This window comes from Eretmochelys imbricata, chromosome 27 (assembly GCF_965152235.1).
Source record: "Eretmochelys imbricata isolate rEreImb1 chromosome 27, rEreImb1.hap1, whole genome shotgun sequence".
In the NCBI taxonomy this organism is placed as follows: domain Eukaryota; kingdom Metazoa; phylum Chordata; order Testudines; family Cheloniidae; genus Eretmochelys; species Eretmochelys imbricata.
Window position 1 is genome coordinate 15,071,372 of NC_135598.1, and position 23,917 is coordinate 15,095,288.

The 23,917-nt window shown below is 54.0% G+C and overlaps 1 protein-coding gene across 8 annotated transcripts in view; it reads right to left on the bottom strand.

The window, feature by feature from the left end:
- LOC144258150 (signal transducer and activator of transcription 5B) overlaps positions 1–22,349 on the bottom strand; it is a 45,889-nt gene extending 23,540 nt beyond the window's left edge. For 4 of the 8 annotated variants that reach the window (XM_077806527.1, XM_077806529.1, XM_077806521.1 and 1 more), the window contains exon 1: positions 12,216–12,448. The gene's annotated coding sequence lies outside the window, so the exon portion shown is untranslated. Of the gene's footprint in view, positions 1–9,068; positions 9,151–12,215; positions 12,449–22,250 lie in introns of those variants that run through there. The other 4 variants (XM_077806522.1, XM_077806526.1, XM_077806528.1 and 1 more) reach the window with 3 other exon arrangements.
- Between the last annotated feature and the right edge of the window lie 1,568 nt (positions 22,350–23,917).

The following is a 23,917-nucleotide window of genomic DNA, read 5'->3' on the forward strand; positions in this document are numbered from 1 at the left end:
AGCACAGCAGGCAGGTCTGAGCTCATCCGGGTTTTGTCCAGGCCTGTTTAGAATGACGAGAGCAGCTGGGATAACACATCCCTGGCTTGGTAGAGGATTCAGCTGTGCAGGCAGCATGGAAAGCTCCTGACTTAATGTGAAAAGAAAAGGAGTACTTGTGGCACCTTAGAGACTAACCAATTTATTTGAGCATGAGCTTTCGTGAGCTACAGCTCACTTCATCAGATGCATACCGTGGAAACTGCAGCAGACTTTATATATACACAGAGATGAAACAATTCTCTGTGTATATATAAAGTCTGCTGCAGTTTCCACGGTATGCATCTGATGAAGTGAGCTGTAGCTCACGAAAGCTCATGCTCAAATAAATTGGTTAGTCTCTAAGGTGCCACAAGTACTCCTTTTCTTTTTGCGAATACAGACTAACACGGCTGTTACTCTGAAACCTGACTTAATGTGCAGGCCCCGCCTTCTCCCCAAAGCAGTCCCTTTCAAATTCTATTCCCAGAGCCCCATGCAGGTTCCTTGCTGCAAAACCAAACGGCTTGAAGCCGTAACCCAGAGCCACACACGGCCCAGAACAGCCCTACCAAAACAGAGGAGCAGACTCCAAAGCAGGGCTGCTGCTCATCCCAGCATGGGGGAGTGTAGCTAAAGCAACGTATTTAGAAACAAGAGATTATTTCAAGCGTTTTCAGTGGCCAGGATATAAAATAGGGTCTGAGTGCTCTGCGGCTGTCTCCCCCAGTTGCTGGCTCATGGGCTACGGGATTAGCTGTACCCATCTTTCCAGGGAGCGCAGGGCAAGGGCTGCGCTGCAGACGTATCCGTATAGTCTGTATCCGGAAAAAGAACAGGAGGACTTGTGGCACCTTAGAGACTAACCCATTTATTTGACCATAAGCTTTTGTGAGCTAATAATGCTTGCTCTAATAAATTTGTTAGTCTCTAAGGTGGCACAAGTACTCCTGTTCTTTTTTCAGAGAGGTGCACGAGGGGTGGCAGAGGCCAAAGCTGCAGCAAGCACATGCTGCTGGACAGCCACTCTTCTCGGTCCCAGAGTAGCAGCCGTGTTAGTCTGTATCTGCAAAAAGAAAAGGAGGACTTGTGGCACCTTAGAGACTAACCAATTTATTTGAGCATAAGCTTTCAAGTACTCCTTTTCTTCTCGGTCCCTAACCCAACCCACTGGATCAAACAAGGTATTTTCCCTACACGATGAGCCATGTGTGACGAAGTGGGACTGTTCTTAATGTTTCCTCCGAATATTGTGGGGGTGCCTCAGTTTCCCCTATGCAGTTCTTAAGTATCTAGGGGGTGGGGTAAGGGTGTATGATCATTGCAGAGCCCTAGAGGGCAGGTGTGTGCAGGGGTCTGGACACAGAGAATGGCCAACACCCTGTTTCCTGGCAACTGATGGCCTGGGCCCATCCCCCCGCAAGGTGAGAGCTGAAGGGTTGGAGAACAAAAGAATCAGGTGACCTCCTGGCCCGGGAAAGGAACAAAGCCCAGAGGAGGAGGGGCTGGAGGGAGTTTCAGTTTGGGGCTGGCTGGGACATGGAGTGAAGGGCAGACGGGGTTGTCTGACTCACTGCCCCCCAAAATGGACCCAGCTGAGAGGTCCCGTTCTCTGCACCTGCAAGCTCTGTGTTAGACCATGTTCCTGTCGTTTAATAAACCTCTGTTTTACTGTCTGGCTGAGAGTCACGTCTGACTGCGAAGTTGGGGTGCAGGACCCTCTGGCTTCCCCAGGAGCCCGCCTGGGCGGACTCGCTGTGGGAAGTGCACGGAGGGGCAGAGAATGCTGAATGCTCAGAGGTCAGACCCAGGAAGGTGGAAGCTGGATGAGCTGTGTGTCCTGCAGACAGGCTGCTCCCAGAAAGGGGACTTCCCCAGAGTCCTGACCAGCTTCCTAGGGAGCAGTTCCAGAGCATTGCCCAGGGACTCCGTGACACCATGTCACTGAGATCTTGATCTGGGGCAAAGATCCCCGGCTAGGCCTGCTCTCAATCTCCATAATGCAATCGCTCGCTCGGGATAAAGCCCCCAGCTGAACAAAACCATCCCAGATACAGACAGAGGCTCGGCGAGGCTCCACTGCAAAGCACACCCTTGTTGCACAAAACTCAGTGCCTGCCACTCCCCGCTGGATGCACCGCAGAGCCACTCCAGGGACAGACTCCCAACCTGCTGCCACTGCCCCATCAGGGCAGCATGAACCCTGTGGGACACACCATTTGGTGCTGACCAGAGGAGTCCCCAAAGGGGACCCCGAACCTCACGAACAGCCAGAAGGATGTGGCTCACAATGCCAGGCCTGGGCAGTGAGGAAAGCATTCATGGCTCCAGAGAGACCTTCTGGCCACTTCCAGCTAATCCTTCCATTGCCCCAGTCAATCCCTCAAAAGGGGTCAGGACCCTACCCTGAACAGGCACAGCCAGAATAGGAAATCCAACAGAGAGCGAGCTCTGCTGAGCATCCCATGGTCCACAGAGGACTCCCAGCTTGACTCTGCCTTTGCCACATTTGATTAATTTCTCGGGAAGGCAGCTCCCGTGCCCAGCCAGAGCTGGGCAAGGCCCTGCCTCAACTGGCTGCTAGCCCTTCAACATCCACAGCCGCCTCTGGCAGGCCAGCCATGAGCTGGTGCCTAGACAGGGCTGCTAATCTGTCTCCACACACAGTGTGGGCACGGGCGGGCTGGGTGAAAGGAGTGAAGGATTACGCACGTTTGAGTGGAGAATTAGTCCCGCTTTGGGCCTGGAGACACAATTTCATTTTATCTGTTACGCTCAGGCAAGCAAATACAAGATGACAAATCCACTTAGCTGCCAAGCTAGGCCCAGACAGCCCTAGGGGGGCCCCAGTAGCTTTCAGCATCTCAGGCCACTTTCTATGCATGCTCCCGGGGAGGGTGGTGTGTAACGAGGCTAGTTCTGGCTCGACCCAAGTGAGAGTGCCAATTCAGGACGAATTGCTTCAAGCAGGGCAGTCACAGCCCAAGGCTGGGTTTTTCCACCTCTAAGGCAAACCAAACCAGCCAGCCAGAGAGGACTTCGGTCTCACCCCACTGGCTAACCACAAGTCACACAAGCAATTCCTTAGACACTCCAGTTTCCCAGTATCTCCACCAGTGCCACTTGTTATGGGGACAAATGGTGATAAAAACCAATACCCCAGTAAAAGAAAAATGGTTTTCTTGATCCCAAAGGCCCAAGCCCCAGACCCAGGTCAATGTACAAATCAGATCTTGCCCACAAATCACGCTGTTGCCAATCCTTTAGAATCTAAAATCTAAAGGTTTATTCCTAAAAGGAAAGAAATACAGATGAGAGCTAGAATGGGTGAAATGGAATCGATGACACCCAGTGATGGCAAAGTTCTTGGTTCAGGCTTGCAGCAGGGATGGAATAAACGGCAGGTTCAAATCAAGTCCCTGGAGAACAGCCCCAACTGGGAGGGTCTTTCAGTCCTTAGTTCAGAGGTCAGGGCAGCCAAGTCCCTCCGGAGGTCAGAAGCAGGACTGAAGACAAGATGGCGGAGCTGCAGCAGCTCTTTACAGTCTCTTGCCGTGTGGTCTCTGCTGTCTGTGTCCCAAGGACAAGCTGCCCATCCCATGGCCTGGAAACACCTCAGAGTTCTGTCCCTCGGCTGAGTCCCCAGGCGTGTCTGCCTTCTCTCAATGGGTCAGTTGTGTCGCTGATGGTCCTTAATGGGCCATCAGGCAGGCTGGGCAGAGCTGACACCAACTTGTCTGGGGTGTCACCCAGAAGCAGAGCAGAAGTTTGAACTTCAGACGGTGTAGAGCCAATATTCATAACTTCAACTACAAAAATGATACCCACATATAGACAGCATCATCCTAACCAGCAAATCATAACCGTGTCTGAGACACCTCATTTGACCCCCCTTATATAAGATTTGGTGCCACGACAGGACCTTGGTTGCAAGCATGTTCTAGATGGTCCCAGTTCAAGTCAATAATGTCACGGGAAGGGGGCGGTTCCCTGGGAACGTGCTCCCTTGTGGCTGGCACCAATGGGTCGCACACAGGTCAAGTCACGGGCTTGAGCCACAGGGCAGCCTGGATCCCGGCTGGCTGAGGCTGGCTAGAACAAGGTGGGGGAAAAAGCTCTTGCCATTCTCTGGCTGAGTCGTTCAAGTCAGCTCCCTGCGCCATTTTCAGGGGCAGCAAGACGACCCTGCATCTTGGCCAGCCTCCCTCACCTTGAGCGGGATGGGCTCCGACGTCCCAAGCTGCTGATCACAGCAGCTGGCACATTCACCTGCTCACCAATGCCCTGCTGGTGCCACCCTGGCACCATGCAGGGGCCTCAGTGACTACGCTCAGAGGCTGCAGTCCACACCAGCCAGGCAGGGTAGGGGCTGTATCTCTACATTTACAAACTCCTTCCTTCGGGTCAAATGCACATGGAAACACCGTCCACTGGCTTCTCCCCACCCTCTCGCTTGTACATTCCCGGCTCATCTCGCCCCTCCCTCCAAACAACGTCATGGCTGCTGGCACAGGCTGAGTGACGGTCCACGCTGCTGTGCCAGGGGTCGGCAGACCAGCCTAGTCCCACAAGGAGGAGGCACAACATGGGTCAGGCTCCCAAAATCCTCGTCCTTCTTGCACAAGGGACATGGAGTCACTCAGGGCTGGATCTGGGGAGGTGCCAAGCGCCCTCGACTCCCACGGGCCCCAACACAGTCAAGGGATTCTCAGCCCCTGGGCTTGGCTAAGGGGTGTTTGAGAGCTACGGCATGGAGTGTAACCGCAGGACACAGTAAAGGGGCTGGGGAGACTACGGCAAACGCCAGCTCATCTCGCCAACAGCAGCATGCGCCCCTGCTCCCTGGAAACACTGCAGCATGGTCATAGGCACCCCCAGGGCCGCACAAGGTCAGGGAGTCCTGGTGTTACAGACGAGGAAGGAGCCCGCAAGGGCTGCCTTCACCTTCCACAACCAGTCCACACCTCTGCCACGAGAAGTGGGGTGAGCAGACAGGACCCTGCATTCACACTGATTGGCAGGGGGCTGGGCTACACAGCACCATTCACTGACCCACGAGTGGGGCCCAGGCTAGAATACCCAGGGCACTGCCAGTCAGGAGTGAGGGATAGGCAGGATCAGAGCGGGAGGCGAGCGACCCAGGGCTAGAAGGGGGCCGAGGGTCAGGATTGAGGGGCACCAGCAGATGCGCGGGGAGTTTTCAGGATTCCTGCCTACAGGACAGCTGGCGCTAGGCAGTTCTATCAGGCACTCATTTTAACCTGCAAAAAGTTACACATACACAGACGGCAGGGCTCATCCTCGCCAGCAGGGGGCAGCACAGACAGACAGACACGCACGATTCAGACAGCAATCCGTCACATACTCATGCTTTATGGACACAGAGGAATGACTATTAAAACACTTGTTTTAAAATGTCTGTTGTGACCAAAACCCAAGAGCCAGGTCCTTACGGCATGTGCCAGCACAGCGGGCCCCTGGCAGCCTCTGGATGCTCCTGCAATACAGATCAGGATCGATAAGGCAGAGTGAAGCTAGAGCCTTAGCAATATTAGCCTCACTAAAAGCAAACCGCGCTCCGTCTCGGGAGAGATTTCCATCTTTTCATGATGCTCCAGCCTCCATCAGAGAACAAACTGCATTTTTCTTTCACCCTCCAGGAAACACAATTTGTAAAGACACATTTTAAAGCAAAGTTTCTATTCGTGATGGGATAAAGACGAAACCCTTGTCACGTTGCACTATTTAACCGAATCAGTGTGGAAACTGGTGTGACCAACCCCTTTTTGTGGACACCTGTACATTGATTTCAGTGTGCCCGATGCTGAGTTAGTTTAAGCGGATGCTCTCTTACGTTGAATTAAAAAGAGTGTCAGAGCCAGAAAATTTAGAGCCAGAATTAGGGTGTTGCACCCATATCACTAAACCAGTTTGTAACCCATTTCAGTTAAATCAGTGCAAGCTGGGGCTCCAGATGTGGCCTAAGTGACTTTCACCAAAGGAAATCCACTCCTGGAAGCCTGGGCTAATACGTCTCCCAGACACTGCAGTCTTGTTCCTTATGAAGCCAGGAGCCTTATGAAGTTGAGAGATCAAATTAGAGCTGTCGATTAATCACAGTTAACTCACGCGATTAACTCAAAAAAATTAATTGTGATTAATCGCACTGTTAAACAATAGAATACCAATTTAAATTTATTAAACATTTTGAATGTTTTTCTACATTTTAAAATATATTGATTTCTATAACACAGAATACAAAGTGTACAGTGATCACTTTCTATTAGTTTTTATTACAAATATTTGCACTGTAAAAATAACAAACAAAAGAAATAGTATTTTTCAATTCACCTCATACAAGTACTGTAGTGCAATCTCTTTATCGTGAAAGTGCAACTTACAAATGTAGATTTTTGTGTGTTACATAACTGCACTCAAAAACAAAACAATGTAAAACTTCAGAGCATACAAGTCCACTCAGTCCTACTTCTTGTTCAGCCAATCGCTAAGACAAACAAGTTTGTTTACATTTACAGGAGATAATGCTGCCTGCTTCATTTACAATGTCACCAGAAAGTGAGAACAGGCGTTCGCATGGCACTTTTGTAACCGGCATTGCAAGATATTTGCATGCCAGATATGCTAAACATTCATTCATATGCCCCTTCATGTTTTGGCCATCATTCCAGAGGACATGCTGATGATGCTCGTTAAAAAAAAACAGTGTGTTAATTAAATTTGTGACTGAACTCCTTCGTGGAGAACTGTATGTCCCCTGCTCTGTTTTACCCACATTCTGCCAAATATTTCATGTTACAGCAATCTCAGATGATGACCCAGCACGTTATTTGATTTACGAACACTGTCACTGCAGATTTGACAAAACACAAAGAAGGTACCAATGTGAGATTTCTAAAAATAGCTACAGCACTCGACCCAAGGTTTAAGAATCTGAAGTGCCTTCCAAAATCTGAGAGGGACGAGGTGTGGAGCATGCTTTCAGAAGTCTTAAAAGAGCAACACTCCGATGCAGAAACTATAGAACCCGAACCACCAAAAAAGAAAATCAACCTTCTGCTGGTGACATCTGACTTAGATGATGAAAATGAAAATGTGTTGGTCTGCTCTGCTTTGGATTGTTATCAAGCACAACCCATCATCAGCATGTCCTCTGGAATGGTGGTTGAAGCATGAAATGACACATGAATCTGTGGCACATCTGGCACGTAAATACCTTGCGATGCCGGTTACAACAGTGCCATGCGAATGCCTGTTCTTATTTTCAGATGACCTTATAAACAAGAAGCGGGCAGCATTATCTCCTGAAAATGTAAACAAACTTGTTTGTCTGAGCAATTGGCTGAAGTAGGACTGAGTGGACTTGTAGGCTCTAAAGTTTTACATTGTTGTATTTTTGAATGCAGTTATTTTTTTGTACGTAATTCCACATTTGTAAGTTCAACTTTCATGAGAAAGAGACTGCACTACACTACTTGTATTAGGTGAATTGAAATATTGTATTTCTTTTGTTTTTTACAGTGCAAATTTTTGTAATAAAAAATAAGTATCAAGTGAGCACTGTACACTTGTATTCTGTGTTGTAATTAAAATCAATATATTTGAAAATGTAGAAAACATCCAAAAATATTTAAATAAATGGTATTCTATTATTGTTTAACAGCGTGATTAATCGCAATTCATTTTTTTAATCGCTTGCCAGCCCTAGATCGAATATTTTTACAGAAGAGCTGAGAAGTGAGATCAACACAACACATTTCCACACGTGTGCATCTGCCACACACTGGTTAATGCACGGCAACGCAAGCCCATCAGCTCAACTTTATGGGGGAGGGATAGCTCAGTGGTTTGAGCATTGGCCTGCTAAACCCAGGCTTGTGAGTTCAATCCTTGAGGGGGCCATTTAGGGATTTGTGGCATAAATTGGGCATTGGTCCTGCTTTGAGCAGGGGGTTGGACTAGATGACCTCCTGAGGTCCCTTCCAATCCTGATATTCTATGATTCTATGATAACCCCAGCACCGACATTTCTCCAGATCACGCTGCCGCACAACCCTGACCATGCTCTCCACAAAGGGATCTCCAAGCACCTCATAGAGGAGGCTAGTGATTCCACCGATGGGGTAACTGGGGAGCAGAGACTCCCCCAGCATCACACAATGGGCTAGTAGCAGGGCCAGAGGTCAACCCAGCTCTCCTGACTCTCAGGCCAGCTTGGCCACACCGTCCCCAAGACGTTACTGTTCTGCACCCATCCTTTCAGTAAAGGCCACACCAGAGATCTGACACTCTATTCAGAGCCCATCCTTGCACACGATTCCTTTTCCAAGCCGTCTGTTACAGACATACTGACCACACAGCCAGGATCAAAGCCATCTTGGCATTCAGAAAGCAAGAGGTCTGTGCTGCAGATCCACCTCCCAGAACGCCTCCTGCACAAGGCTACACTTCCCAGGGACTCAAGACGGGCAAGCCATACAGAGGCTCAGACCACCAGCACCTAAGCTTGCCCGTTAATATCTTTTGCTGCAGCCAGCCAGTTGCTGGGCAGGGCAGCCCCCTCCCCCACTCTGAAGCGAAAATAGCGACAGCTTGCTGAGGTGCCGATCAGCCAGCTAGGGGAGTGAACCAGCCCACATGCTGCTCTCTGAACCTTCCTGGGTCCCAAGCCAGGGCTTTTTGGCTCTCTTCCGCTGGCATGGCCATGGCAGCTCTGCCTCCCCAGCCAACGAGCAAAGCAGCTGGGCTTTTCAGAGAGACGTCTGAAGGAGAAACATGACCAACCAGGCTTCTTTCGATTGCGGATTCATGGCCAATGTGTATCCAGTTAAGAGAAAGACACCTGACTCCCAGGGCCTCAGGGCAGCAAAAACCTCTGTTCTCCAGGACCCAGCGCTAGGCTCCGCACAGCAGCAGGGACCAGCTGGGCTCTGGCACCGCAGCGGCGTGGGTAAGCCAGGCTGTGGCATGCAAGCACCAAGCTCTTGAGAAGCAACAAAGCAGCCCAGTGAAATGAATCAAGGGATAGTAACCTGGGGAAAGGCCGCATACAAACTGGCAGAGCCCAGTTCCACTGGGATTTCTTGATGTTCTCTGCTCTTCTGGGCCCCGAGTGCACTGCAGGAGACTTCGACCTCACCCCACCTCTGTGTGGGGAGAGAAGCTACCTGGAAACCCAGTGAAAGGGGTGGTCAGATCAGACAGGGGAGCAAAGGAAAACAGACTCTCCTCCAGGCTGAGATGGGGGGGAGGAGTTTTGGATTTGACTAAAGTTCAGGAGCTGGGATTTCTATTTCATGGGAAATTCTGACATTTTGGGATAAAACCATTCTGGACTGAAAAGAAAAAAGCCCAAACTTCAAAATTTCCTGCAAAATGAAATGTAACAATTGTTTTTATTTGGGACCACTGAAATATTTTGTTTCCACTTTATCATTCTGACTTTTACATTGTATTAAAATATGAAACACAATGCAATACGTATATAAACATTGTATTAACATTACTAATTTAATACAAAAAACACGTTTCATTTTGACTTTTTCCATCAACATTTTAATTGACATTGAAACATTCCCACAAAACATTTTGATTTCGACAAACCTGCATTTTTCAATGGAAAACTGTTCTGTGCAAAGCTGCCCCAAGCTTTAGATGTTACATTATGGAGAGGCCGCCCCCCAGAATAATGACATAAAAACCCATTGGTCCCCCGCACACCTGACATACTCCCAGCATCTCAGAGCAAGTGCAAAACTGGCACTTGCCTTAGTGGAAGAACGTGACTTGCTCCTACATGGCGCTGACCACACCCTGGGGAGGGGAACCGCGTACGTCAGGCTATCAGCAACTAACCCTAATGCAGCCCGATACCGCTGCCAGTAACTGGGCCTTCGCAGGGCCGCTGGGCACATCACAGACGCACAGCCCGACAAACAGAGCTAGGTTTGCCTTCTGTTTCAACTAGAGACAAAAAGGGGAGACGGGGAAGGGTCCACATCCGATCTGGGGAGGAACAAAGGGAGACGGGGAAGTGTCCTTGTCCGACCGGGGGAGGAACAAAGGGAGACGGGACCCTGGGAAGCAGCCACCTCATATTTTCCAAGTTTCAGGCAAGCCCGGGGCATTGCAAAGCCATGCCAAGCGTGGGGCTAACTGCCCTATGTCTCAAACCAACCAGCCCTTGTCTGCAAAGAGCTTGGGGCCACTCTCAATTAAACCCTTCATGGGGCAAGGGCAGGCACAGCCTCTTCTGGGATGCCAATGCCAACAGAGATGAACCCTTTGCACTGAATGGACCAGCACCCCCAAGCCATGCGGACAGCCACGTGCCAACTCCAGACTAGGGACCAGCATATCTACACCTTGCCTGAACCTGCCCAGCACAGCCCTGCTGACCCTCCTTTGCCAATAAACCCCTGGAAAGCAGTTCTGACTGCAGGCACCTAGCCCACTACAGGTTAAGGCGAGCCGCAATTAACTCCTTTGTTGCTGACATCCATTGCAATGAACAGTTTCACACCCCTCTCTCGGTACTGTCAGCTGCACTCCATGCAAGCTCTGGCACGTCCCTGGGGCCCTGCCAGGGGCTGGGAACTGGAACACTTGATGGCCCAGGAGCTGTGAAAGCGTCTCTGTCTGTAAAGCTTTTGGGATTTGGCATCATGCTCACAGGCCTGTGCTTGGATGAAGCTTTCTCTCGTCTCATCAAAAATGTGACATGTTCATTTCTGTGTGTCTCCCCCATGAGCCCAGGCTCCCACAGCCTCTCGCACCTCCAACAGCGACTGCATAACAGAAATCGCCCGGGCCAAGGTTCAGTGACCAGAGAGTCCCGCAAGAATAGTTTGAACCCACCTGGGCCACCCTAGAGCCTGCAGCCCCTACCCCAAAACATCTCTGGCTTTCTGAAGCACTCCAGAAATCGACGCTCCATAGCCCTACTCTGTCTGTGTTGAGTGACTCCTGACCAAGCCGCACGGCAAACAAAGCGAGAGGAATGGTCCACAAGGCCCATTAAATAGGGGGAAGAAGAGTGGGCTAGTGTGAACCATGGACCTAGAACGAAGGAAGCTCAGTGGAAATGGAAAATCAACAGATCCTTGGGAACCTGCTGGGAAAGAAGCGGAGCGTTTCTGAACACACCAAACAACCATGCTGAACCAACGGCTGCTGATGGGGGTTAAAGGCAGACACGTGTATAACAAAAGTCCCTGGAGAGCAGATTTGGAAAAGGGACTTTAAAAACAATGGAGACTAAAATTAGAAATATGACTAACAGAGGGGCCCGGAAAAATGAGAGGCCCAAAGCAAGAACTGGTGTGATGAGCTGGCCGGCGTGCAGCGGGCTGGCGGTAGGGGGAACTCATTCCATGTGCCATACAGAAAGGAGATGGAGAGGTGGGGGAGTGGAGCGGGGACCACACCGCCCTTTAGGAGGCAGGCACAGCACAGATCCTGGGGAAGGGGCGCTTACTCCCATATGATGACAATCCTAAGAATCCTAAGGGGAAATTTTGGTATTAACCTATCTGACAACCTCCCCCTCCTCCCCACTGCCACCTGAGCTACCAGAAACATGCGCAGTTTCTGCTCTCTCTCTTCCCCTCAGGACTCCTGTGAAACAGGGACCAGTGCCGAAGAACCCGGGACTGTCATGGCATCGCAGGCCCTTGCCCTGGGAAAGCAAGCACTCCCATTCTAAGCACTTATAAAAGGCACAGATGACTAATGGGCTCATCAGTGCCGGAGAGAAGCCCGTCAGGCTGCAGAAGCCATGCCTAGCACACCCCTCGCACACCAGAAATGCCATGGCTGCGTTTTAGAAAACAACAACAAATGGGAGAGATGCGCAAGCATTGGACACCCGTTCTCAGCCTGGACAAGGGGTTATGACACGCAAAAGGCAAGAATCCTCTCCCTTTCCCCCCTGCAAAGCTTAACAGCCAGCATTTGTGCATCATGGGGAGTAGACAGACAGGAATGTGTACACCGCACTCAGCTTTCACACCAACAATGGAGAACTGAGCACTCCGAGAGCCAGCAACCCACACAGTGTCTAATAAAACCCTAGCAATCCCCCGATCACACACACACAGCCATGTCGCAAACCAGAATGTCCATGTCACAACAGCAGTGAGTTCAGAAGCCAGAGCGAAAGCAGAGACTGCAAAACTTACCAACCAACTGTTTCAATAAAGAACAATCTGTGACCATGTTACGGCTGGACTATAATATTCCACTGCAAGAAGCTGTACAGCCCCGGTGGGAATCCAGCCTGCTGTTACAAGGTAAAACTTGGACCCCGGACTAAGCCGAACGCGAGCGGCTGCAGCAGGGGAAACAAGCACCAACGACCATATTTTGTTTTGCAAGCAACCAGCGCTCCCGTCCCCTCTCTGGTGCAGCTAGATGGGCGGATTCCTCTTTATCAGCCGCTCAGCTCACCCCTATCATCCAGGAAGCTGTGTACACATAGGCGCCTCCCCCTGAGGTTTCCCAACGCTGCAGGGAGAAGCAGCTGAAGGCAAAGCACCTTCTATCAAGGGGCAGAGGCTGCAAGGCTCAAACCATCCCTGCACCCAGCATGCCGATTTCAGGCAGGCAGAGCCGGCTCAGGCCCTTCCAATACACCTGCTGCTCCTGGGCGAACAGGCTGCACGAATAAAGCCCCTGGTCTGTACATATGCTCCCCACCATGTGAAAGGCATGTCATAAAACAATACAGCTGCTTTGTCTAGCCAAGGAGGAGCCCGAGAGCCCGGCTCAGCCGAGCAAAGGGATCCCCAGGATCCAGCTAACTCCTCTGGCTCAACGGCAGCATTCAGGTTACAGCAGAGACGGAGCTCAGGGAAGCAGGAGGGTGATGAGCGAGGTCTCAGGGAAGCCCCCCAATAAGAGAATCAGGAGGGCCAGGCTTATGTTCAACCAGCACCACTACCTCGAAACGAGCCGCCTCTCCTCACCCTGGCACTGATGGTCCCTCTCTCTCTCCGCCACCCTGAGGAGTTTTGCTCCTGTTGGAATCAAACAAACCCAGCCCCCATGAGGGGACAGAAGCTGCTGGGCTCCCTTGGGGTCTGGCTCAAAGCATCCCGCATGCTTCTCTTTCTGAGAGCGAAGGTCTGAGCTGCCAGGCCTGGGGAAGGGGGCCCAGGTCTTTGTCGAACTGAGGTTCCTTCCAGTGACTTTCCTCCATTCAAATAACCCTCCCGATGCTCAGGCTGCTTCCCAGATCCCCAGATGACGTCCGGTCTCAGCAATGACACCACCCAGGCCATGGCTTGGAGGGGAGGAAAAGCTGAAGCTGGGGGAAACTGGCCTGAGGCTGGGGTGAAACACTGCAGGCAGCTCTGGTTCAGCAGCACCAGAGCAGGCACTGCGTCCAGCTGGGACAGTGTTGCCTTTTCGAGGCAAGGAGCAGTATGCCCGAGGGGCCCCATATGCACTCTACCTAGCTACCAGCCCAGCCCCCACCCATCCGCTGAGCCTGCTGCACCAGAGCACTGGGAAGGGGCAGGCTCCCCGAGGTGGCCAAGAGACAGAAAGCAGCAGAAACCAGTCAGGGACACGGGCTGGACAGGCCTGAGCCCTCCCTGGACTGCAACGAGTGCCCCACCGGTTGGGACTTCCTGCTCCTGCCCCCTCTTGCGAACAGGTCCCACCCCCACCTGGCTGCCTGTGGCTTCAAGCCAAACCCATCAAGAAAGCGGCTTTTAAAATCAGCTGAGTGGATTCCCTCAAGTGTCTGACTCACATTTCCTACATCTCACAGCCCTGCCACGGGGCCTCAAGCACCACCTGGGCCTTTCTAGAGACCAGAGGGTAACACGCTGCACTGCTACAACCATCTTTTCACCTGGAGATCCTAAAGCATGCTGGACCCCACAGCTCCCTCCCGGGATGTTCTCGGATGCTAGGGGCCATACGAAATGCTCCCAAGGTATGCATCTCAAGGCATCATATGGGGTGCATTCAAAACAAACACAGAAATATCATTACACCAAGCAGAGAGGGCCTTTAAAATGTAAGGCCCTAAAGAATTTAATGGGAATGAAACCAATGGGGATCCTATAGAAATCACGCTAACCCCCTTAGAATTTAGTAGAGAATAAGCTCACTTCTATAGGGTTCTCTCAACAACGCTATAAATAGGCTTGGAAGGATTAGATTTTAATCAATAAATGTTGGTAAACCTCGATTTCAATGTACACACAGCCCGATGAAAAAATACTCCCATCAGTAATAATCGAAATTTACAGGTAGGCAAAGTAAGCAAAATTCTGGTCGAGAACTTACTAGAGACTGTCATTACATAATTGTCTGACACCCCCAAAATTTCCTGCAACTGTGAAAATTTCAAATCAATAAAAATTGAAAAAAAAATGCTTAAAAATAATCAGCATTATCTGCTGCAATCATAAGAAAATCAGAGTCCCACTCTGCCGACCCTAGCTGCACAGTTCTCCAGCGCAGAGAGAACGTACAAGCAAATTCTCCAGCATGCTCCAATGTATCTAGGAAAACCTGGCTGTTGGCTGAATTCTGCAGGGACAGTCCCCCACCTGGATGACGCGGAAGCGCTTTCCGGTGCAAGTCGCCCCTACAGTAATTCCTGCTCAGCTCGAAAGCCATTTCTGAGTCAAACGTGCTTCTTCACCATACTCTGCAGCACAGCCACCAACTGCTTCCTCACACCTATGCAGTGGTGAGCGCAGGGAGCAGGGATTTTGCATCAGCTAGACAGAGCAGGGAAACCCCATGAGCAGAGACTTCACTGCTTATCTGGGGTCAAAGCTTCCCCAGCTCTCGGCAAGGCAGCTCCATTGAGATATGGCAGCGAATCAAGTGCTGAAAACTCTGGTGGCGGCTGGACTCCATCCCCAGACCAGCAGAGCAAACATCCCCCACAGTGCCCCAGGCACTGCGACTATGGCCTTGTTGCCACCCTGTCCTCTCCTACGGGACTGTCCCTCGCACTGGAAGGCGAGAGACTCTACAATTGCTCTTCATGATCAAACCGTGGGCATCCGCTCTCCCGCAGGGAACACGGTAGCCCCCAACTGACACTCAACAGCTTCTGCTGATTTCTGACTCTGGAGTAGGAGAGGTACAGATCCTGCATGCCATAGCTGGAGGTCTGATGCCAAACCCAGGGGAGGCACGCAAGGTGGTTTTAAGAAGGTGCCCCTAGGGGCTGGAAGAGAGGGCTGTCACAGGACAAGCACGAGCAGGAGACAGTCTTACTTGTCCATTAGGGCAGTACAGGCTCTCTCAGTGCCCCTTACACCTGGCACCTCCTTCCACATCGCCTCTGACTGCAGTCCATGCTTTTCCCTCGTCCATCCTGAGCGCACGACCCCAATGCACATTCCTCCAGCCTCCAGGCAGCATCACAAAGCCACCCCGGAAATGGCCTAGAACGCTGCTGGCCTGGAGTCAGGACAAGATATCCTGGGACACCAACCTGCACAGCGGCGGACGGGCTGCAATCAGGGCAGCACAGCACCATGTGGATAGAAAGTTTCAAAAGTGATGCGGCTTGCTTGCCACAGCATGAACACAGGCCAGCCAAGAGGTGTGAGCTATCCCGGTGCAGTTTCTATGCATAGACAAGCCCTAGGACACTCGCCCTCTGCCTCACCAACACTCAAGGAGTAAACCGTATATACTATGAACTCCGTGAAAGGTACCATGCCAGTGTCCCTATGCCCCACCACTTCCCTAGAGCAAACAGCCTCGGAGGGAAGAAGTGTCTCTGGCTGGCTCCATCCACACCCACACCCACCCAGGGTCCGCTCCCTCACAGGTGGTGATGAAATTTGAAACAGGACCCGCATCACTGAGTCAGCCCAGTATTGAGATACGGAAGGCAGAACAAGGGGTCCGCCCTCTTCTCAATATCACCATGAAAAGGGAACTGAAACCACACCAGGCGAATACCCTGCAGCCGAGTTACAGCAGCCACCCAGTCAGCAGGGGACTGAATCGGAGCAGCAGCCACTCATCCCGGGTCCAGGCCTCACTGGGGGATCCCCAGGAGTGAGCCCACAGACACATGTAGCAACACCAGGCCACGCAGGGTCTGCTTTCCCCAGGAGCAAAACACCCACAGTCAGAGGCAGCCATTCAGACGTGCTCTGAGCCAGCGTGCTGAGCGCCAACACAATTCAACAGCCCTGTGCTTGGACAGCAGCTCAAAGTGCTGCCGGAAGCCGAGATTCTTCTTACTCTTCCAGGGACAAATTGAACATCCCTGAGGCAAAAAAATTGGGAAAAGCTTCGCTTTGTAAACGAATGTTAGAACCTAGCTGACTCCCACCCAGCCAAGCTGCCTCCTGCTCCTCACATCCGAGTGCCTGGACATTAGACAGGCCAGTCTCCCGCTGTCATAAGGGGCTGAGATCTGCAGCTCCACCACTGTCTGTCTCCGCAGGGTTTTCCTTTTCCAAAGGGAAGGGTTTGTACGTTAGGCTTCAGCAAAACAAACAGAAAAACCCCAAAGTCTCTGAAACTTTGCTTCTAAACTAGAGAGCAGCTTCTCTTTGCCACTGTACTCTGCTAAGGCAGCCAGCTTTGTCACCAGACTCTCCTAGTCCTTTCCCAGGCAACCCCCCGGCAACACTGAACCATCCTGAGCTCCTCTGCAGGGCCCCAGCTTGTCCACATTTCAGTCCCTCTTAAAGACACCTCTGCCCTGCTGCGATGGTGAATCTCCTGGATCTGTGTATGAGCTGTACGCAAACTGCCTGTCTGTGCCCCGCTTCCACCGACCTTTGTCATTCAGCTGCGAGTCCCTTGGAGCAGGGGCCATCCTTACATGTTTGGAAAGGTGCTGGCATGCAGCGAGTGCTACTGCAAAGAAAAAACAACCTAACTTGGGGCCTTCAGCTGGGCTTGGTTACTGATCCCTGGGGTGTTCCCAGAACCTGGGTTTAACTCCCAAGACGCCATGCACAGCACAAGCCAAGAGAGCTCATAATATGTTAGGGGCACTGCAGCCTGGCCAGTAGGCACAGGTGCAAACAGCCCAACAGGCTGGAGCTGGTGTACTGCTACCCACAAGCCCCCGAGCAGCCCCCAGCTCGGCTCCCAGGACAGTGCGGTGAATGAAATAAGATCCCGCAGATTCCTGCCTGCTCTAAACACGTTCCACAACATGCAACATGGAGCAGAGCATTGTAAGGGGCAGCCAGTGCTGCACAGCTCTGCCCCACCCACAGTTTGGTACAGGGCTGGCACTTAGCGAGACCCCGGCCTCGAAAGGGGCCAGAATCTAGATTCAGCCTGCGCAATCCTGAGAGCTACCAGACTGGGAACCAACCACGTGAGTAGAGTTTCTGCAGATTAGACCTAGGTAATCCACCCTGCTGCTCATGCCCCCTGGGTTCCAAGCAGTACGTCTAGTGGTCTGGGCAGAAACCCAGCACCCAAAAATTCCCAAATTCTACCCCCAGACTGTCAGTAATTCCCTGGGTGACCCTGGGCAAGGCCTCTTCTTCCTCTTCAGTAACACACGGAGAGTCATGGAGCAGGGAGGTGACTAGTGATGGCCTGTCTACACTGGAACATCCACCACTGGTGGATTTGCATCACTGCCAACTCAATTCGCACCTTGCTACCTATCCTAGTCTGAAACTGGAGTAAGCTGCCCTGGTGCAAGTCACATTGCACCAGTGTAAATCGCGTCTGCATGGGAGGGTGTGAGTGTGTGTGGAGTTGCACTGCTGCAACAGGGAGTGTCTACCAGGCCTTGTTTGTGACTGCCCCGCATTGGGAGGGTGTGAAGTGCTACACGAGTATCAGATCTCCCTTCCACAGTCAGAAGCCATTTACAAACAGTCCCTGTCCCTAAGCCCTACAGGTTTTTCTGCAGTGTCACTCTATCAACCATTACTGATTCTGAAACAAAATGGTAATGTTAAAAACCGAATAGAGAAGAAAACAAAAGCTACCAAAAGTCCCTTTGCCTCATTAAAAAAAATGAAAATTACCCTTTCTTCAGTTGTTTGGATTTCAGCTTTTCAACTGTTCTAAGCCCAGTTCCCAGGATGACACACAAGGCTAGGAAACGAAACACCTACGTACAAAGAGACACATATGGGGGAAGTACCAAATAGCATCATGCTACCATCTTGTTTGTACTGTTTGTATAGTACCTAGCACAATGGGGTGCTGGTCCATGAGTAGGTCTCCTGGGTGCTATGACAATACAAATAATATATAATAAAGCCTATAGCAACATGCTCTAGAGGTTTAAGCTGAGGAGGGGAAATCCACTTTTTCACACCGTACAACAGGGAATGCAAACTGTACCTGGAGCGAGGCAGCAGGCTGAACTCTCACCACCATCCTCACAGTCATCTCCAAGACAGGCCCTCTATCATGCCAGTCAATCCTAACTGGCCTATCATTCCCAGGCCAAGGCACCTTGTCTGTATTGAAGTCGGTTGGGGGAGGGGATAGTGTTGTGGGGAAGAGCAAGAAGTCCAACATTTCAGACTAATGCCCTATACCACAAGCATGGTATGGATGTCACTCTAGAAAGGACACTGGGTGATGGCCACATGAGACCTGTCTTTCACACCCCATAAGGCTTACCTAGGATAAGAACAGAGGTTATGCCGGCTCAGTGAGACAGGATGTGAATTTCACTGGAAGAGACAGAGATGCTATGCAACCAGCTTGAGAACTGAATTAAGTAGTTTGTCTCTGCTCTCACCACACAAACACACTGCCGGCTGTAAGGCCCTGGTACTGACACTGCAAAAACTACCTACAGCCTGCACCCAAGGTTTGGGGGTTTTTACGTCGGGTTTAGTGACACTGAGTTTCACAATGACCAAAATATTTACAAAGCTGTTACCTCTCTTGGTCGACTTTAACACTTCCTCCCCACCCCATCCTGGCTCATGTGAAGCAGGTGTTTGAAGAAATCCCCTCTTCAAAGGGCAGGTACAAAACAACTCTAAAACCAAGATGTTGGTTTCACTTTGGTTTCTGGGCAATGCAATCCGGGGGCTGTGCATTTCAGAACCATACAATTAGGCCCTGATCCTATAACTGATCCCACAACTGGACCTGAGCAGACAGACCCATGCACCTGCACATAGTCCTGGTGAAGTCTACGGGGCTCCGTACAGGTCTGATTACAGGGTCAGGGCTTTGACAACACAAAACATTCCATTTCTTTTTACTTGTTCAAATTGTCCTCCGTGGCTGGCATCTCCTCTGCCCTGTCACTGACTCACCCACTCTGCAAGATCTCCTGCCCTCCTTGTCTTCCTATGCTAGGGTTCTTCAGGTGATCTCCTATCACGGCATTAGCTCTGATGCAGAGAAAGCACAAGCCTTTTTACCACCATGTTGCATAATTTTGCTTCAAGCAGGTTGAAAATATTATCATCTATGCATATTACAGTCGGGCCTAGAGGCCCTGACCAGGTCAGCGCCCCATTGTACAACGTAGCAGCCACACACACTCTTGCCCTCTCTTACATCTGGCCAACCACACGGTTTGTACCAGCATACTTATGTGGGCTAGGGGGTGGTTTGTTACGGATATAGGTGTACCAGTACAATTCCTGCTGTGGATGCAGTTATACCAGTATAAAGGTGCCTTGTATCAATATAGCGTATTGCCCTTCCCATATGGGAATAAGCTATGCGGGTAAAAGCACCGTCATACTGGCAAAACCTCAGCCACACGGCGGGAGGTAGCGGGTGCCCTGCTTTAGCTGCGCTGGGGTCTGCACTGTCTACGTGGAAGCAAGGCCTTACTCTAGCACCAGCGCCAGAGCTAGCAAAACAGTGGAAGCTGGTTTGTTCCCAAACTGCTCAATTAGACACAGCTGGTGGGAGTGGCTTTCATGCACTAGACACCCCGGGCTCTAGCCAAATCAGCTACTATCCCGAGTGCAATCACCAGGACCAGATTTTCATGCAGCACTTTGGACTACAGCACGGAGCAGCACAGAGTTGGAACAAGAGTGCCAGGCTGACGACAGGACAGTGCCAGTTAAGAACGGGGACCCCCCGATGACGAGAGAGATCACGCACTAATCCTGGCCTCTCTATAAATCCAGGGTACACCCTCATCTTGAATACTCCATGCAGATGTGGTTGCCCCAACTCAAAAAAGATCTATTGGAATTTGAAACGGTTCAGAAAAGGGCAGCAAAAATGATGAGGGGTATGGAACGGCTTCCATATGAGGAGAGATTAATAAGACTGGGACTTCTTGGCTTGGAAAAAAGATGACTAAGGGGGGATATGATCAAGGTCTATAAAATCATGACTGGGGTGGAGAGAGTAAATCAGGAAGTGTTATTTACTCCTTGTCATAACACAAGAACTAGGGGTCACCCAATGAAATTAACAGGCATCAGGTTTAAAACAAACAAAAGGAAGTATTTTTTCCACAAATGCACAGTCAGTCTGTAGAACTCCTTGCCAGAGGACGTTGTGAAGGCCAAGACTATAACTGGGTTCAGAAAAGAACTAGATAAGTTCATGGAGAACAGGTCCATCAATGGCTTTTTCGCCAGGGTGGGCATGGTGTCCCTAGCCTCTGTTTGCCAGAGCTAGAAATGGGAGACAGAGGATGGATCGCTTGATGATTCCCTGTTCTGTCCATTCCCTCTGGGGCACCTGGCATTGGGCACTGCCAGAAGACTGGACACTGGGCTAGATGGACCTTTGGTCTGACCCCGTCTGGCCGTTCTTATGGCTCTGGGAACACCATTCTCTTCCGGAAGGAGGGAGTGTGAGGTTCCTTCAAGAATTTAGGAGGGGAGAGAGCAGCACATGGGAATGTCCTCACCCTGCGTCTAGGACATAAACACCCTGCTCCTTTCACCAGGTTCACAGCCCCACCCCAAGAACCGGGGAGCCGGAGCCAAAGCAACCCACCCCCTGCATTCACGGCTCAAGGTGCAGGTGGGGAAGCACCAGCCACAGGTGAGAGGGGAATGGGGATCCCGCCACCTCCTGGCGCAGGGACCCGCGCCCCACAGGGCTCCTCCTGCCTCTCTTTCCTCACAGCCACTCAGGATGACCCAGACCGGTGACGGTCTGTCTGTCTGGGCCTCTGTCTCACTCAACAGCCTGGCAGCGTCAGCCCGTCAATGGTAGTCAGCCTGTGTGTGTCAGTCAGTCAGCGTCAGCCAGTGCCTGTGTGTGTGTGTCAGTCAGTCAGCCAGAGTCAGCCAGTGTGTGTTTCAGAGTAACAGCCGTGTTAGTCTGTATTCGCAAAAAGAAAAGGAGTCCTTGTGGCACCTTAGAGACTAACCAATTTATTTGAGCATAAGCTTTCGTGAGCTACAGCCAGTGTGTGTGCGTCAGTCAGTCAGCCAGTCAGTGTCTGTGAGTCTCTGTGTCAGTGTCTGTGTGTCTGTGAGTCAGAGTCAGTCAGTGTGTGTGCGTCAGTCAGCCAGTCTCTGTGTCAGTGAGTGTGTGTCTGTCTGTCAGTCAGCCTGTGTCTGTCTGTCAGTCAGCCAGTCTCTGTGTCAGTGTCTGTGTGTCTGTCTGTCAGTCAGCCAGTGTGTCTGTCTGTCAGTCAGCCAGTCTCTGTGTCAGTCAGCCAGTGTGTCTGTCTGTCAGTCAGCCAGTGTGTCTGTCTGTCAGTCAGCCAGTCTCTGTGTCAGTGAGTGTGTGTCTGTCTGTCAGTCAGCCAGTGTGTCTGTCTGTCAGTCAGCCAGTCTCTGTGTCAGTGAGTGTGTGTCTGTCTGTCAGTCAGCCAGTGTGTCTGTCTGTCAGTCAGCCAGTCTCTGTGTCAGTGTCTGTGTGTCTGTCTGTCAGTCAGCCAGTGTGTCTGTCTGTCAGTCAGCCAGTCTCTGTGTCAGTGTCTGTGTGTCTGTCTGTCAGTCAGCCAGTGTGTCTGTCTGTCAGTCAGCCAGTCTCTGTGTCAGTGTCTGTGTGTCTGTCTGTCAGTCAGCCAGTCAGTCAGTCAGTGTGTGTGTGTGCGTCAGTCAGCCAGTCTCTGTGTCAGTGTCTGTCTGTCAGTCAGTCAGTCAGTCACCGTGTCGGTCTGTCCGTGTCGCCGCCCCGGGCCCGGCCAGGCCGCGCGCTGCCGCCCTCCCTTGTTTACCGCCCGCGGGCCCCGCCCCCACCGGGGTCCCCGGGCCCGGCCCGCGCGGGCGGCCGGAGCGAGCGTCGGGGGCGCCGCCCCGGGGCTGGAGGGAAACCCGGCCCGGCCCGGCCCGGCCCGCTCCTACCTCCGGCCGCGCCGGGCGGCTCCGGCCCCGGCTTCCGCTTCGCTCCGCGGCGGCTGCTCCCGACTCGGCTCCGGGGCCGGCTCTGCCCCCTCCGGCCCCGCCCCCGGCCCAGCGCCCGGCCCCGGCCCCGCCCCCCTCTCCCCTGAGCCCAGCGCCCGGCCCCGCCCCCACTGAGCCCCCTCGGCCCAGCGCCCGGCCCCGCCCCCCCGAGCCCCCCCCGGCCCCGCCCCCTCTCCCCTGAGCCCCCCCCCGCGAGCCCAGCGCCCTGCCCCGCCCCCACTGAGCCCCCTCGGCCCAGCGCCCGGCCCCGCCCCCCCGAGCCCCTCGGCCCCGCCCCCCTCTCCCCTGAGCCCAGCGCCCGGCCCCGCCCCCACTGAGCCCCCTCGGCCCAGCGCCCGGCCCCGCCCCCCCGAGCCCCCCCGGCCCCGCCCCCTCTCCCCTGAGCCCCCCCCGCGAGCCCAGCGCCCTGCCCCGCCCCCACTGAGCCCCCTCCTCCCAGCGCCCGGCCCTGCCCCCCTGAGCCCCCCCGGCCCCGCCCCCTCTCCCCTGAGCCCCCCCCCGCGAGCCCAGCGCCCGGCCCCGCCCCCACTGAGCCCCCTCGGCCCAGCGCCCGGCCCCGCCCCCCCGAGCCCCCCCCGGCCCCGCCCCCTCTCCCCTGAGCCCCCCCCCGCGAGCCCAGCGCCCTGCCCCGCCCCCACTGAGCCCCCTCGGCCCAGCGCCCGGCCCCGCCCCCCCGAGCCCCCCCGGCCCCGCCCCCTCTCCCCTGAGCCCCCCCCGCGAGCCCAGCGCCCTGCCCCGCCCCCACTGAGCCCCCTCGGCCCAGCGCCCGGCCCTGCCCCCCTGAGCCCCCCCGGCCCCGCCCCCTCTCCCCTGAGCCCCCCCCCGCGAGCCCAGCGCCCGGCCCCGCCCCCACTGAGCCCCCTCGGCCCAGCGCCCGGCCCCGCCCCCCGAGCCCCCTCGGCCCCGCCCCCCGAGCCCCGGCCCCGCCCCCTCTCCCCTGAGCCCCCCCGCGAGCCCAGCGCCCTGCCCCGCCCCCACTGAGCCCCCTCGGCCCAGCGCCCGGCCCCGCCCCCCCGAGCCCCTCGGCCCCGCCCCCCTCTCCCCTGAGCCCAGCGCCCGGCCCCGCCCCCACTGAGCCCCCTCGGCCCAGCGCCCGGCCCCGCCCCCCCGAGCCCCCCCGGCCCCGCCCCCTCTCCCCTGAGCCCCCCCCGCGAGCCCAGCGCCCTGCCCCGCCCCCACTGAGCCCCCTCGGCCCAGCGCCCGGCCCTGCCCCCCCGAGCCCCCCCGGCCCCGCCCCCTCTCCCCTGAGCCCCCCCCCGCGAGCCCAGCGCCCGGCCCCGCCCCCACTGAGCCCCCTCGGCCCAGCGCCCGGCCCCGCCCCCCCGAGCCCCTCGGCCCCGCCCCCCTCTCCCCTGAGCCCAGCGCCCGGCCCCGCCCCCACTGAGCCCCCTCGGCCCAGCGCCCGGCCCCGCCCCCCGAGCCTCCCCGGCCCCGCCCCCTCTCCCCTGAGCCCCCCCCCGCGAGCCCAGCGCCCGGCCCCGCCCCCACTGAGCCCCCTCGGCCCAGCGCCCGGCCCCGCCCCCCGAGCCCCCTCGGCCCCGCCCCCCGAGCCCCGGCCCCGCCCCCTCTCCCCCGAGCCCCCCCGCGAGCCCAGCGCCCTGCCCCGC